Source organism: Notamacropus eugenii, chromosome 3 (genome assembly GCF_028372415.1).
Source record: "Notamacropus eugenii isolate mMacEug1 chromosome 3, mMacEug1.pri_v2, whole genome shotgun sequence".
Classification (NCBI taxonomy): Eukaryota; Metazoa; Chordata; class Mammalia; order Diprotodontia; family Macropodidae; genus Notamacropus; species Notamacropus eugenii.
In genome coordinates this window covers 464,751,628-464,764,630 of record NC_092874.1, presented here as the reverse complement: position 1 = coordinate 464,764,630, position 13,003 = coordinate 464,751,628, and the positions used below count along the sequence as shown (strand labels likewise).

The following is a 13,003-nucleotide window of genomic DNA, read 5'->3' as shown; positions in this document are numbered from 1 at the left end:
TAGAACCTCTATCTAGTTAAGGGCAAGTCAGCAGGTTCTTTTCCTTCTCTTGAGTTGTAAACATTCAAAGAGTGGAAGATTTAAGTCAATGCATATTTTCCTTCCCCTTCTTAAAAGAATCAGTTGATTCGGTTTCTAATCTCTATTAATGCCAGGGTTCAGAAATAGAAAGTTAAAATAGCATCGAAGATTTGATGGCTTTTTTTTTTTGGTTGTTTTTTGCTTGACTTTTTGTTTTTGAAGGATATCTTTAAATCACTATAATTTCTGTCAGTTTATTTGAGGTCCCTTATCCCTTTGACTGTCTCTGGCATAAAGTTTTATCTCCATGGGGTTAAGGCAATCAGCAGAAAAGTGAAATACTTAGACTTTTGTAAGTTGTATTTTTTCATTTGTTTCATTGTGGTCTGGTCTGGGTATGTGTATGGAGACTGGGGCGGGGGGGGGGGGGGGGGCAGGGAGAGAAAGACTCCCAGTGTGGAAATTCCTTCCACTCTTCTCCTTCCCCAAGGCAAACAAGGAGCTTCTTTTCAATTTATGGCTTGTAGAGAGTTACCTAGGGGAATTAGGGACAAAATGACTCACCTGTGGTCACATAGTAAGTGTCACAGTTTGTATTTGAATTCAAAATTTTCTGATTCCAAAACCAACCCTCCACCCCCAAAACTGCTGCATTTTTTGTTGTGAAAAGCACTAAAGAAGCAACTATTTTTTTTCACTTGGTTGCTTTACCAGTGACTTTTTGCCACATTCCCTACAATCCCTTCCTTTCTCGAGCCCCTGAACTAAATTGCCAAGCATTCAAACTCTGCTTCAGAGAGCACAACTCTGATGGACACACCATGTTATTCTAACGCAAAAGGTATGTTTGCTAAAAAGACTATTTTATGAAGAACTTATACAAGGCAGGCTTTCACATGGTGGTCAGAAGAAGCCATAAAAGGACACTCTTAAGGTCTCTTTCAAGAACTTTGGAATTGATTGTGTGACATGGGAGATACTGGAACAGGACTGCTCAGCATGGTATGCCCACATCAGGAAAAGGTTTTGTGCTCTATGAGCAAAGCAGAATTAAAGCAGCTCAAAGGAAATGAAGGATGCACATATTTAGAGTATCCACCCCAAATGCTCATTCAGACTATCTGCACCTGACCTGTGGGAGAGCACTCCAAGCTCATTATTGGTCTGATCAGCCACGCTGGACACACTAAAACTTGTGGTGTCATTTTGGTTCTCTTGGAGAACCACAGACAAGAACCCACCAACTAACTACATGGTGCTGCCATTTCTATCATCTTTTTTTATCATTAGAAAATGACATTTATTTAAATTTATTAATTATTTATTAAAATGATCAATATCATCCATCTCATGCCCTTTCTCAGAACATGTCAACCAATCTCTTTCCCATCTTTTCTCTTTAAAGAATGAGGGGGTCCTTATAAGTATTAGCACTGTCACTAGAATGGGTATGATGATCCACTATCTTTCAGCTTCACTTACAATCCCTGTGATTCCCTAAGCCTAAATCTCCCTTCAGGGACCACTACTCCTTGTAGAATAATAGAAGGTAAAGTCCTGGAAAGCAGGTCGATTTTGTTTTTGTCTTTGTAAACAGTAGGCACTTGATATATGCTTGTGATTTGATTAAATGCATAAATGGTTAGTCCTTTCATTGCAGTCTACCCATATCTTGTCCTATTGATGACCTTTCTCTGGCCTTCATGCTCTGGACTGGCTTTTTCTCATCACCCTATAAACCCCTTCCTTCTCCTCTCCAAAGGATGGTAAATTTGGATGGCCAACCCAGTTGACTTGGGTTTTACTGGCTACTTCCCTCCTCTCCCCTCCCCTTCCCTGAACCTTAAACCTACTGCACTATGAAACTCAGACACCACTGTGCCCCTGGCCCCTGCCTAAAGGCTCTCTTCTGGACTCTCCTGGCTTCAGGGTGATTATCAACAGTAACTCTTGCGGTTTTCCTCCCAGGCTGATGTCTTTCTTTTCTTTGCCTCATTAAAGGGGCCATGCCCTGACTACCTCTTAAACAGACCTATTCAATGAATGGGCATTACCTCACCCTAAGTGAGTACCTGCCAAGGTCTCCCAATGAATCCTGGGTCATCTCCAGTCATCCTGATGATTATCTGGTCACTGGATTCATATGGCTCTGGAGAAGTGAGGCTGGTGACCTGCACAGCCTTCCCTCAGTCAAAATAAAGTCAAGTGCAAGTCATGTCATCATTTCTCTGATGGAATGGTCTACTTCTGCGAGGAAGAATGAATATAATAAACATTCTCAGTTTCCTGCTTTTCTAAACAAACAAACAAGAACAACGATGGGGTCTTTCCTTTGAACAGGTTATTCCCTCAAGCTACTTTCCTATCCCTCTCTTTTCCTTCACCACCAAACTTTTAGAAAGCACAGCTTTCATTCATTGCCTCCATTTGCTTCCCCAAACACACACACACACACTTGGTTATATGCCTGTTTAGCATCATTTTAATTATCAACTGAAACAGAATGGGTTAGTAGAAAAAACACTGGATTTGGAGACTGAGGACCCAAATTTTAATGCCACTTCTGCTATTTATTATCTATATGACCCTTGTTAAGTCAGTTAAACCTCTCTAGACTCCAGGCTCCTCATCTGCAAAATGAACTGATTAGACTAGATATCCTCTTAGGCATCTCGTAGTTCTAGGTCAATTATCCTTCGTGACTGAATGACTTCTTCTAGTCCTAAATTCAAGGATCCTAAAACCCCAGTCTGGCTACCCCCCAAACACGGGGCACTAGCAATGGTTATGTGACAGAGCTAAAGGAGTGTCTTCTTCACTCCTAATAGGATAGGACCTCCATGATGCCAAATTGCCCCCCTCATCCTTCAGGTTACATCAGCTTTGTCTTGGAGTTTGAAAACGAAGCTCTTTTTTATTGTTTGGTTGGTTTTGTTTTTTGCTCGTTTGCTTTTAATATGTCCTTTCAGCCTTCAGGAGGAAACAAGGAAAAGCTGTAGTCACTTTAGGGAGAGGGAAAGAGACTGTGACCTAACTAGAGCAGAAGAAGAAGCCGACAGCAAAGAGGGATGGACCAAAGGCTCCTTGTCTCTCCTCTTGTTTCTTCTTTTACTGGTGGTCGGGGGAGGACATGTACATAGGATGCTTTCCTTAACCTTGGTCTCTTCTCTCTTTTTTCCTTGGCAGGGGGCAATCTGGAATTCTCCTCCAATCTGTGCACACCCAATGCTTTTGTTATTTGCAGTGTGTTCGTTCTTGTTTATGTGTTTCTTTTTGCCTGGGGACAGAGTTTTCCCTTCAGAAGCTCTGACTGTCTTTTATTCCCCCTTGGGAAGAATAGTAATCAACACTGAGGGAAGGAATTCATGTTTTATAAGAACTATAGTCTCCATTAATTAAGATTATTATTGATGGATTCACATGTTCAGCAATGTCAAAATTCTTCTAAGTCTAAATAAGTCCATTGTAAGCCTGTTAGAGTCCTCTCCCCTTATATATTTCTCCCTCTCTTCTTTTCTCCTTTCTTCTCCCCTCTTTGTCTTCTTTCTAGTTCACTCTTACCCAGCAATATGTGAGACTAAGTCAGCCAGTCATTCTCCTGGCCATTTGCTAAAAGAACCCAAGAGTTGCTGAGTGAGACAGGACATCAAGTATGTCCCCAAATCCCTACGCCACTGCTCAAACTCTTCGACCCAGAGATGCTATAAGGTACGTGCCCCAGTCAACAGTGTGCTAGTAAATATTTAACATCTTTCTCTCCAAGGGAAAAAAAATGGAGGCTCACATATGCAGTTTAATATGTATAATTAATATTTTGTACATCAGTTTCTTAAGTCTAGACAATCAACAGAACCATAAAGCAAACCCTTGCAGGCAGATAGATAGATAGATAGATGATAGATATGTAGGTAGATAGAGAGATGATAGGCAGGTAGGTAGATAGAAAGATAGATAGATGATAGGTAGGTAGGTAGAGAGATAGATAGATGATAGGTAGGTAGGTAGATAGAGAGATAGATAAATGACAGATAGATAGGCATTGAATGGAATAGGTTTAGTGAAGACTTCTCAGATTGTAATTCTTCTCCCAGGGGTGAGGTAAGACCCAGAGGCTCAAGGTTACAATATTTTTAGAGTGGAATAATTCCATATAAGGATATAAAACTGTGTAGTACATTAGGGTCTCAGTGATTGGATGAAACTTACATAATTCTTCGATGTCTTCACTTCAAAAGGGATTGGTTAGATTTCGCATCCAGAATGCAACATCATATTCTCAGCCAATGAGGATAATGGTCAGTGGAGGGAGGTGGGTCTTGCGTTAGGGTCTATAAATATCACTGCTTCTCCTTTGTCTTCGGCTTTCCTACTCCAGGTGAACTGGTATAGGATAGTCCCACTTCTCGAGAATCAAATAAATAAACTTTCTGTCATCACTTTGAGAGGCCTCTGAGTAATTAATTTAAACAGGGATCTGAGCCATCCCACACAGCATATAGGTAGATAGAGACATAAATAGAAAAATAGATGATAGATAGGTAGATAGACAAATAGAGACATAAGTGAATGTCCAATGATTAAGGAATGGTTGAAGGAACTATAACATACGGACACCACAGAATGTAACTATTATACGTTAACAAAAATACTGAATATAAAGAATTCAAGGAAATAAGGAAAGATTTATATGAACTGATGCCAAGCAAACTTCATAATGCAATGAAAGGATCACTAAAAAGAATTCAAACTGATGTTGAACGCAGCTAATCTAGCCGGATCCCTGAGCTATAAACTGCCTGGGGGTGATGAAAACCAGTCAAAATGTAACAGTCAAAACCATAAGCCCCTCCCTCACTTATGACCAGCTGTTACCACTCTAGAGGCACCCCCAGCCTTCTCTATGGACTTTCAGTTGTTTTGCAAAACAACTTATGTAACAGCTTTTGGAGGCTGGGGAGGGATGGGGTTGTGGGGAGCCCATGAGATTTCTTTTATGTTTACATGTATTTTGCCCTGCCCCCTTGCCCCTCCTGGGCACTCCTGCACCATGATGCAACCTGGTGGCCCCAGACTGCAGTTCCCTTGCTTTGGTTAAAAGACTAGTTTTTGCTGTTTTGGTATTGGTCTTTATCTCAGGTTAACACTGAGTAATAACTGAAAATAAGCAATGGTCCTAAAGAAGAGGAGAAGAGATTTACCTCCTCCCTGACAGCCAAGATCCAGGGACTATTAGGCCAGAATATTGTGAATACCATCAGTCAGCTACCAGCATTGCCTCAGTGCCTACTAGGTGCCCGCACTATGCTATGCTCCGAGGATACAAAGACAAAGCGCAGTCCTTGAAGGAGCTCATAGTCTAATGGAGAAAACAACCAAACATCCAGGTGTAAACACCCACACACGTTCACACATGATAACCTGGGGGTAACCTCAGAGGGAAGGCACGGAGATTAAGAACTGGAAAAGAGTGTTTTGTAGCCTTCAGCTAGGATTTTAGCTGAGACTAGAAGGAAGCCAAGAAAGCTTCAAGGCAGATAACATGCATTGCCTATGGAAGCAAGACAACTGGAAATGAGAGGTAAAGAGCTAATTTGCCTAATTCTGCATCAACCCTCCAGTTTTCAGAAAAAATCTTACCTTCTTCGTCAAAGTCTGATTTTGGACTTTTCTCTTATCAGTTCCATCTCTGCTGCTGACTCAGGTTCTCCCACACCAGAAACAGTCACCATAAAACATACGCAGAAACCAGGGGTTCAAAAGAGAAAAGCCCTGAATGTTTGCAGACTCTTGGATCTTTCATTTTAAAGTGAAAAGGAAAGAGGAAGGTGACTGTGGAAAATTATAGTATATAAATAAAATTATTGATATTATTAATCATTATGCAGCCTTAGGGAGTTTTGTCTTATGTACATTTCAGAGGCATTCAGTCTCCCATGCTTATTCATTAAATAGGACTATTAGTATTTGCTGGGCCTTGATGTGCAAAAAATAATATAAATACAAAATGTAAATTAACAGCATTGATAATGAACGAGGCAAAGAAAAGAAATGGAGAGGGTTATTTGTGACCCTCTTTGCAGAAAGATCCAACCAAAGGTCTGAATGACTGTAATGAAAATAAGTTGGGGTGACAAGGGGAGCAGAGGAGGGAGGGAATCGTCAGGAGTATAAAATAGCTATATTCATATTCTGCAATTAAATTACAAGACTATGTAATTTATAACAGCCTCCCCCTCAAAGTACACCTGTATGTAAAATCAAAATGTTGCAACTAACCCAAGATTGATTTCATATAATTGGTTTTTAACGGAGAGGTAGTATAACACAATGAATGGGGAGGGGGGACTTCTCTGGGAGCTAGGAAGGCCTAGGTTCAAGGGTCCTCACTATCCCATGCTAATTGTGCAATCCCAGGTACCTAAATCAACCCCTAAGGATTCCAAAGAACTTTGCTAAGAAGTTGGTAATCTTCCTTGGGAGGAGTTCTTCAGAGGGAGATGCGTGAATTCAAAAGAAAAGAAAATAAAAATGAAACCCTAGATCAAAAGTGGTCTTTTCCACCAAAGAATGTTGTTCATTCCTGTCTTTGTAACTCCAGCACCGACAGCTGCACCTCACACAGAACAGGTGCTTAATACATGCTTGTTGAATTGACTTGAATGAAGTATTAAGAAATGGTAGATGACACATCTGATGCTTTCTTTGCTAAAATAAAAAAAAGCATATTGATAGTTTTCTTACTTTTAGGGAAGTAATGTTAATATATGGGTCTTATTATATACCTTTCCATGTCTGTGTCATTGGATCACAGATTTAGAGCTTCAAGAAACCTGAGAAGTCAACTAGCGCACCGCCATCTTGTTTCTGATCTGTCAGAAATTGAGGCTCGGCAGCCCATTCAACTTGGGCTTAGCTTTTCCTATTAGAAAGTTTTCCATGATATCCAACCTCTTTGCAAGTGAAACCAGTGCCTCTAATTCTTTCCTTTGGGGACACCTAAGGTGTCCCATTCAGATTAGCAAATCTCTGTGCTTCTTCTTTCACAACATGCCACACATCTCTTCCTTTCAATCTAATTCATATAACTATGAGTTTCATCCCTTGTACCTTTCACCTGGCCTAATGCAGGAGACTCTGAATTGGTCTCCTGGCCTCAAGTTTCAACCTTCTTCAGTTCATCCTGCACAAAACTGCCAACGTGATTTCCTGAAAGCAGAAGCCTGATCATATCAATCCCCTATTCCAAAAACTCTCATGGCTTTCTCGTGCTTGCAGGATCAAATAGAAATACCTCTTGCATTAAAAGGCTTTTACTGCTTGACCCCAACCTACCTTGCCAGGCTTTTACACACTGCATTCTCTGCATTCTTGATATAAATCCTACCTGAGCATAGTATATGATCTTTGTGATATAGTGCTATAATCAACTTGCTAACATTTTATTTAAATTTTTTTGCATTGACATTCATTAAGGAAATTGGTTTATAATTTTCTCCATTTTCACCATTCCCTAGTTTAGATATCAAAATGATATTTGTGTCAAAAGGAAATTCACAGAACTCCTTCTTTACCTACTTTTTCAAAGTTTATTTAGTATTGAGGTTAATTGTTCCTCAGATATTTGGTAAAATTCACATTTAAATCCATCTGGACTTAAGGATTTTTTTTTTTTAGGAAACTCCTTGTTAGCTTGTTTAATTTCTTTTTCTAAAATGGGGTTATTTAAATATTCTGTTTCCTCTTCTGGCAATCTGGGCAGTTTATAGTATGTTTTGTGAATATTCATCCATTTCACTTAGCTTGTCAGATTTACTACATATAATTGGGTAAAATAACTCCTAATAATTGCTTTAATTTCATCTTCACTGGTAGTATATTTAACCTTTTCATTTTTGATAGCAATGTTAGACTTTCTTCTTTATTTTAATGAAATTAACCAATGGTTTATCTATTAGCTTTTTATTCATAAATCTAGTTTTCAATCATTTTTGTTAGTTTATTTTTAAAAATTTCTTTTATACTCTTTTGATTTTCAGGATTTCTATATTTTGGTCTAATTGAAGATTTTCATTTGTTCTTTTCTGTTTTTTTTTTTTTAGCTACATGCACAATATATTGATCTGTTCTTTCTCATTTTTATTGATGTGTAATAATGATGTATAACATATCTCTTTGTATAGAGATACAGAATTTTCCCTAAGTGTTACCTTGGCTGCCTTGTGCAGATTTTGGCATATTGTCTCATTGTTGTCATTATCTTTAATTAAGTTATTGATTGTTTCTATGATTTGTTCTTTGATTCACTCATTCAGTAGGGTTAGATTATTTAAATTCCAATTAATTTTTAATCTATGTGGACATAGCCCTTTATTGAATGTTATTTTTATTGCATTATGTTCTGAAAGGGATGCATTTAATATTTCTATTTTTCTGAATTTGTTTGTGAAGTTTTTATATCTTAATACATGGGCAATTTTTATGAAGGTGCCATGTACAGATGAGAAAAAAGTATATTCCTTTCTCTTTTTATTTAATTTTCTCCAGAGGTCTACTTATCATATTTAAATTTTCTAAAATTTCATTTATTTCCTTAACTTCTTTCTTATTTATTTTATAATTAGATTTATCTAGAACTGAGAGGGGAAAGTTTAAGTTCCCCATTAGGATAGTTTTACTATCTATTTCCTCCTATAATTCATTTAACCTTTCCTTTAGGAATTTAGATGCTATGTCATTTGGTGCTATCTAGCATGCTTTTTAGCAAGATGTAGCTTCCCTGTTTATCCTTTTTAATTGGGTCTATTTTTCTTTTGCTTTCTCTAGATCATGATGGCTACCCAACCTTTTTTTTTTAACCTCAGCTGATACATAATAGTTTCCATTCCAGCACCTTGTTTTCACTCTGTGTTTCTTTTCATTCCAAGTGTTTTGTTTTGTTTTTTGGTAAGTGACACATTTTTGGATTCTGGTTCTAATTCATTCTGCTATCCACTTCTGTTCTATTGGTGAGTTCATCCCATTCACATTCATAGTCATGAGTGATAACTGTGCATTTCCCTCTATTTTATTTTGTTCTGCTTATCCTTTTCTCTTTTTATCTGTCCTTCCTCAAAAGTCTATTTTGCTTCTGACCACTGCCTTCTTTAATTTGCCCTCAATTCTCTCTCTCTCTCTCTCTCTCTCTCTCTCTCTCACACACACACACACACACACACACCCTTTCTCTTATCCCCTTCTCCTTCTTTCCTGTTCGGTAGCATAAATTTCTATCATCAGTTGAGAGAGAGTGTGTGTGTATATAACATATATGTATGTATGTATATATATATGTATGTGTTATGCATGTATTTCCTTCTTTGAATCAATTTAGATGTGAGATAGGTTGAAGAGGACATTTTCCCCTCCACTGTAAAAGTCCTTCTTTGTGTACCTTTTTTATGTGATAATTTTCCCGATTCTTCCTCTCCCTTCCCCTTCTCACAGGACATTCCTCTTTCTTGCCTATCCATTTTTTGCTATCATCCTAACATAGTCAACCTACTCTTGAACCCTTTCTTTATGCTGAATCCTTCTAACGTCCTGATAATGATGAAGTTCTTAAGAGCTACATGTACCATCTTTAAGTTACATGCACCAGTTAAACCCTTCTGAGCCCTTTATGATTTCTCTTTCATATTTATGCTTGTCTTGAGTCTTGTATTTGGAAGTCAGATTTTCTGTTTAGCTCTGGTTTTTCATCAGGAATGCTTGAAAGTCCTCTATTTCATTAAATATTCTTTTTCCCCATCTTGAAAGATTATATTCAGTTTTGTTTTCAGGGTTATTCTTGGTTGAAATCCAAGCTCTTTCACCTTCTGGAATATCATATTCCAAACCCTCTGCCCCTTTAATGTAGTAGCTATTAAATTTTGTGTGATCTTTAATGTGGCTCCATGGTATTTGGATGATTTTTTTCTGGTTACTTGAGGTATTTTCTCTTTGACCTGTGGGCTCTAGAATTTGTCTATAACATTCCTAGGAGTTTTCATTCTGGGATTTCTTTCAGGTGGTAATCAGTGGATTCTTTCAATTTCTATTTTACCCTCTGGTTCTAGGATATCAAGGCAATTTTCCTTGATATTACATGCAAACATACAAAGATATATACATATATATATACACACACACATATGCATATATACATACATATACATATGGATGTGTGCATATGTGTATATATGCATATATATGTATCTATGTGTATGTATATGTATACACACACATACATATATTTGATGTCCAGATTCTTTCTTTGAACATGCTTGTCAGGTATTTCAATAATTCTTTAATTATCTCTCCTCAATCTGTTTTCTAGGTTAATTGTTTTTTTGAGATAGTTCAGATTTTCTTCTATTTTTTTTCATTCTTTTAACTTTGTTTTATTGTTTCTTGATGTCTCATGGAGTCATTACCTTCCAGTTGCCCAATTCTAATTCTTAAGGAATTATTTTCTTCAGTGAACTTTTGAACCTCTTTTTTCCTCATTTGACCAATTCTGCTTTTTAAATAGTTATTTCCATGAGAGCATGTTTTTATATCTCTTTTTCCAGTACTGGTTTTTAAGGTGTTATTTTCTTCAGTACTTTTTGTGTCCTTTTTACCAACCTGTTAATTTTCTCTCCATAATTCTCTTCCTTTGCTCTCGTTTTCTTACTATTTTTTTCTCTACCAATTTTATTTGATTTTGAAATATTTTTTAGTTCTAAGAATTCTTGTTGGGCTTATATTCATTTCATTTTTTTTTTTACTTTGATGTTCTCATGGCTGTTTTCACCATTGTCTTCTGAATTTGTGTCTTGATCTTCCCTGTCACTCTAGTATCTTTTAATCACTGGATTCTTTTGTTATTATTGTCATTTCCTCATTTTTCCACCCTATTTCTTGATTTTGAATTATATGTTAAAGTTGGTCTCTGTTCCTGTCACAGGGTGGTAGGTGGGAGGGGAAATATCTTAAACTTTAGACTTTTTTCCACTGCTGTTTTCACACAGAGCTAGTTCTGGGGGGTTGGAAGTTTTTGGTGCTTCCAAGGTGGTGTGAGCTGATAAGAGGTGTGGTCACTGTTCTCCTGGTCTTCACTCTAGTCCTTGCCCTGTAAGGGACCATGATATCTTGGGATTTCAATCTATACTGTTTCTCCTGGTCCCTAATCCTTTGTGACCAAAGGTGATACTGCTTCTTAGGGCTCCTACTCCCTCTCTCTGCCCTTGAACTATGACCCAAAAGTAGGTACAAGCAATGCTGTTGCCAAACAGTATCTGGTCCCAGTGCTAGCACAGGAGTCTCCCGTAATAGCTTTCTAACTAGCTGCCAGGTCCCCTTACCATCTCTGGCATGATAACTCCTAAAGCTAACGTTGCTTTGGTCACCACCCATTCCCACCACTGGTATTTTGTCCATGTGGGCTCTGGGCAAGCCTCTACCCTTGTATTACAGATCTCTCTGATCTCCTAAGTTGCCTTGGGCTGGAAGAATGTCTCCCCGACCTTTTGTTGACTCTACCACTTCAGAATTTGATTTGAGTCATTATTTTAAACTTATTTAGAGGGGACTTATGGGATAGTTCTCTTGAGTGCTTCCTTCCCTCCACTATCATGGCTTTTCCCCTGGATATCTGAAACTCAAACTATTGAAAAAAAAGGATGCATATCCTAGCATCAAATCATAAGTCTGTGTCTCAATGAAAGTACTCCAGTGGTGTTATCTTTAATTCTATAAGTTAACATTATATTGTTAAAATAATAGTGATAATCATAGAGAAAGATCTTGCACAAAGTACTGAACATTTGCTGTAAGACTTACAACCTCTAATTAATCCTTCTGTAGTATATTAGTTTGGGCAACAGGAAAAGAAGGTGGTGAGATGGGTTAGAAAAAAGCTGAGAAGAAGAATTAGAAACAAGAAAAAAAATTCATGCAAAAAGATTTTAAAATTAGTTGGCTATGCCTACTGTCAATGACAAACCTGGAATAATAAGAATAAAAAATTCCCCCCCATTTCCCTACTGTACTTTTAATTCACACAAATGACATTCAAATGGGAGCTTTTAAAAATTCCCTTCTCAGGTATTTTTTTTTATTAAGGCCATGTGATCCTTTTACATTTCCCTAGTTTGCAACGGTGTTAGAGTTCAGACGTAATTTATGAAAAATGAAAGGGATCGTAATTAGAGCCTGCTATAGAAAAAATTAAAACGTGCCCAGCAACACAATGATACAAGGTCAAAGCAACCTCTTTTGTCTCCTGAGGGTCTCTATGGAACAGAATAGTAAATTGTTTGACAGTCAGTCTTTTCGCGTGCCTGTTTACACATGGCAACAATGGTTTTCAGGGAAAACAAAATCCAACCCTCACTGGAATCAGACCTTAACTTTGAAGTCCCCTAATGCTATACTTGAGTCAACACAGCCTAAGCCTGTCATTAGGTTGGCTTTGTAAAATAAAATAGAAAGAAATATGAATGAAAATATGGCAGATATTACAAAATTAAAGTCGGCAATGATGTTGAAGTTTAGACAAAAGGTTGTTCTTAAAGTCTATCTACAACTTTATAATGAGACTTTGTGAAGGAGGGCTCAGAAATTATTCACTGTCACTGCCATCAGAGCCCCCATGAGATTGCCTGTGCATCAGAGTTACATACAGTAATGATTGCCAGATTTGATCATATTTCCACATTAATTGGTGTTTGGTCTGTGGGGAGTGTGCTATCAGTTTTCAGAGTAGCATCCTATGAGATATGGATGGCCAACTCTGCCTGCAACATTTACCCTGAGACCATAACAGGCGCAATCAAACAGAACACAGAAAAGAAGTATCAGTATACAGATTTATTGTCCAATTTCAATACAAATCACTGGGTATCAAGAATAATGTACTTTGCACTTCCCAGTGACAGTGGAAAACCCTGATTTAAGAAAAGGATTGTCTTTTCTAATTTGA

General features: G+C 37.7%; 1 protein-coding gene across 8 annotated transcripts in view; it reads right to left on the bottom strand.

The window, feature by feature from the left end:
• The window catches only part of FHIT (fragile histidine triad diadenosine triphosphatase), a 1,742,479-nt gene that overhangs the window by 602,930 nt on the left and 1,126,546 nt on the right, over positions 1–13,003 (bottom strand). Inside the window, exon 5 of one of the 8 annotated variants that reach the window (XM_072598795.1) lies at positions 1–13,003. This exon is cut by the window's left edge and continues 45,489 nt beyond it; it is cut by the window's right edge and continues 15,022 nt beyond it. The exons of the other annotated variants lie outside the window; for them this stretch is intronic. The gene's annotated coding sequence lies outside the window, so the exon portion shown is untranslated. 8 annotated transcript variants of the gene reach the window in all.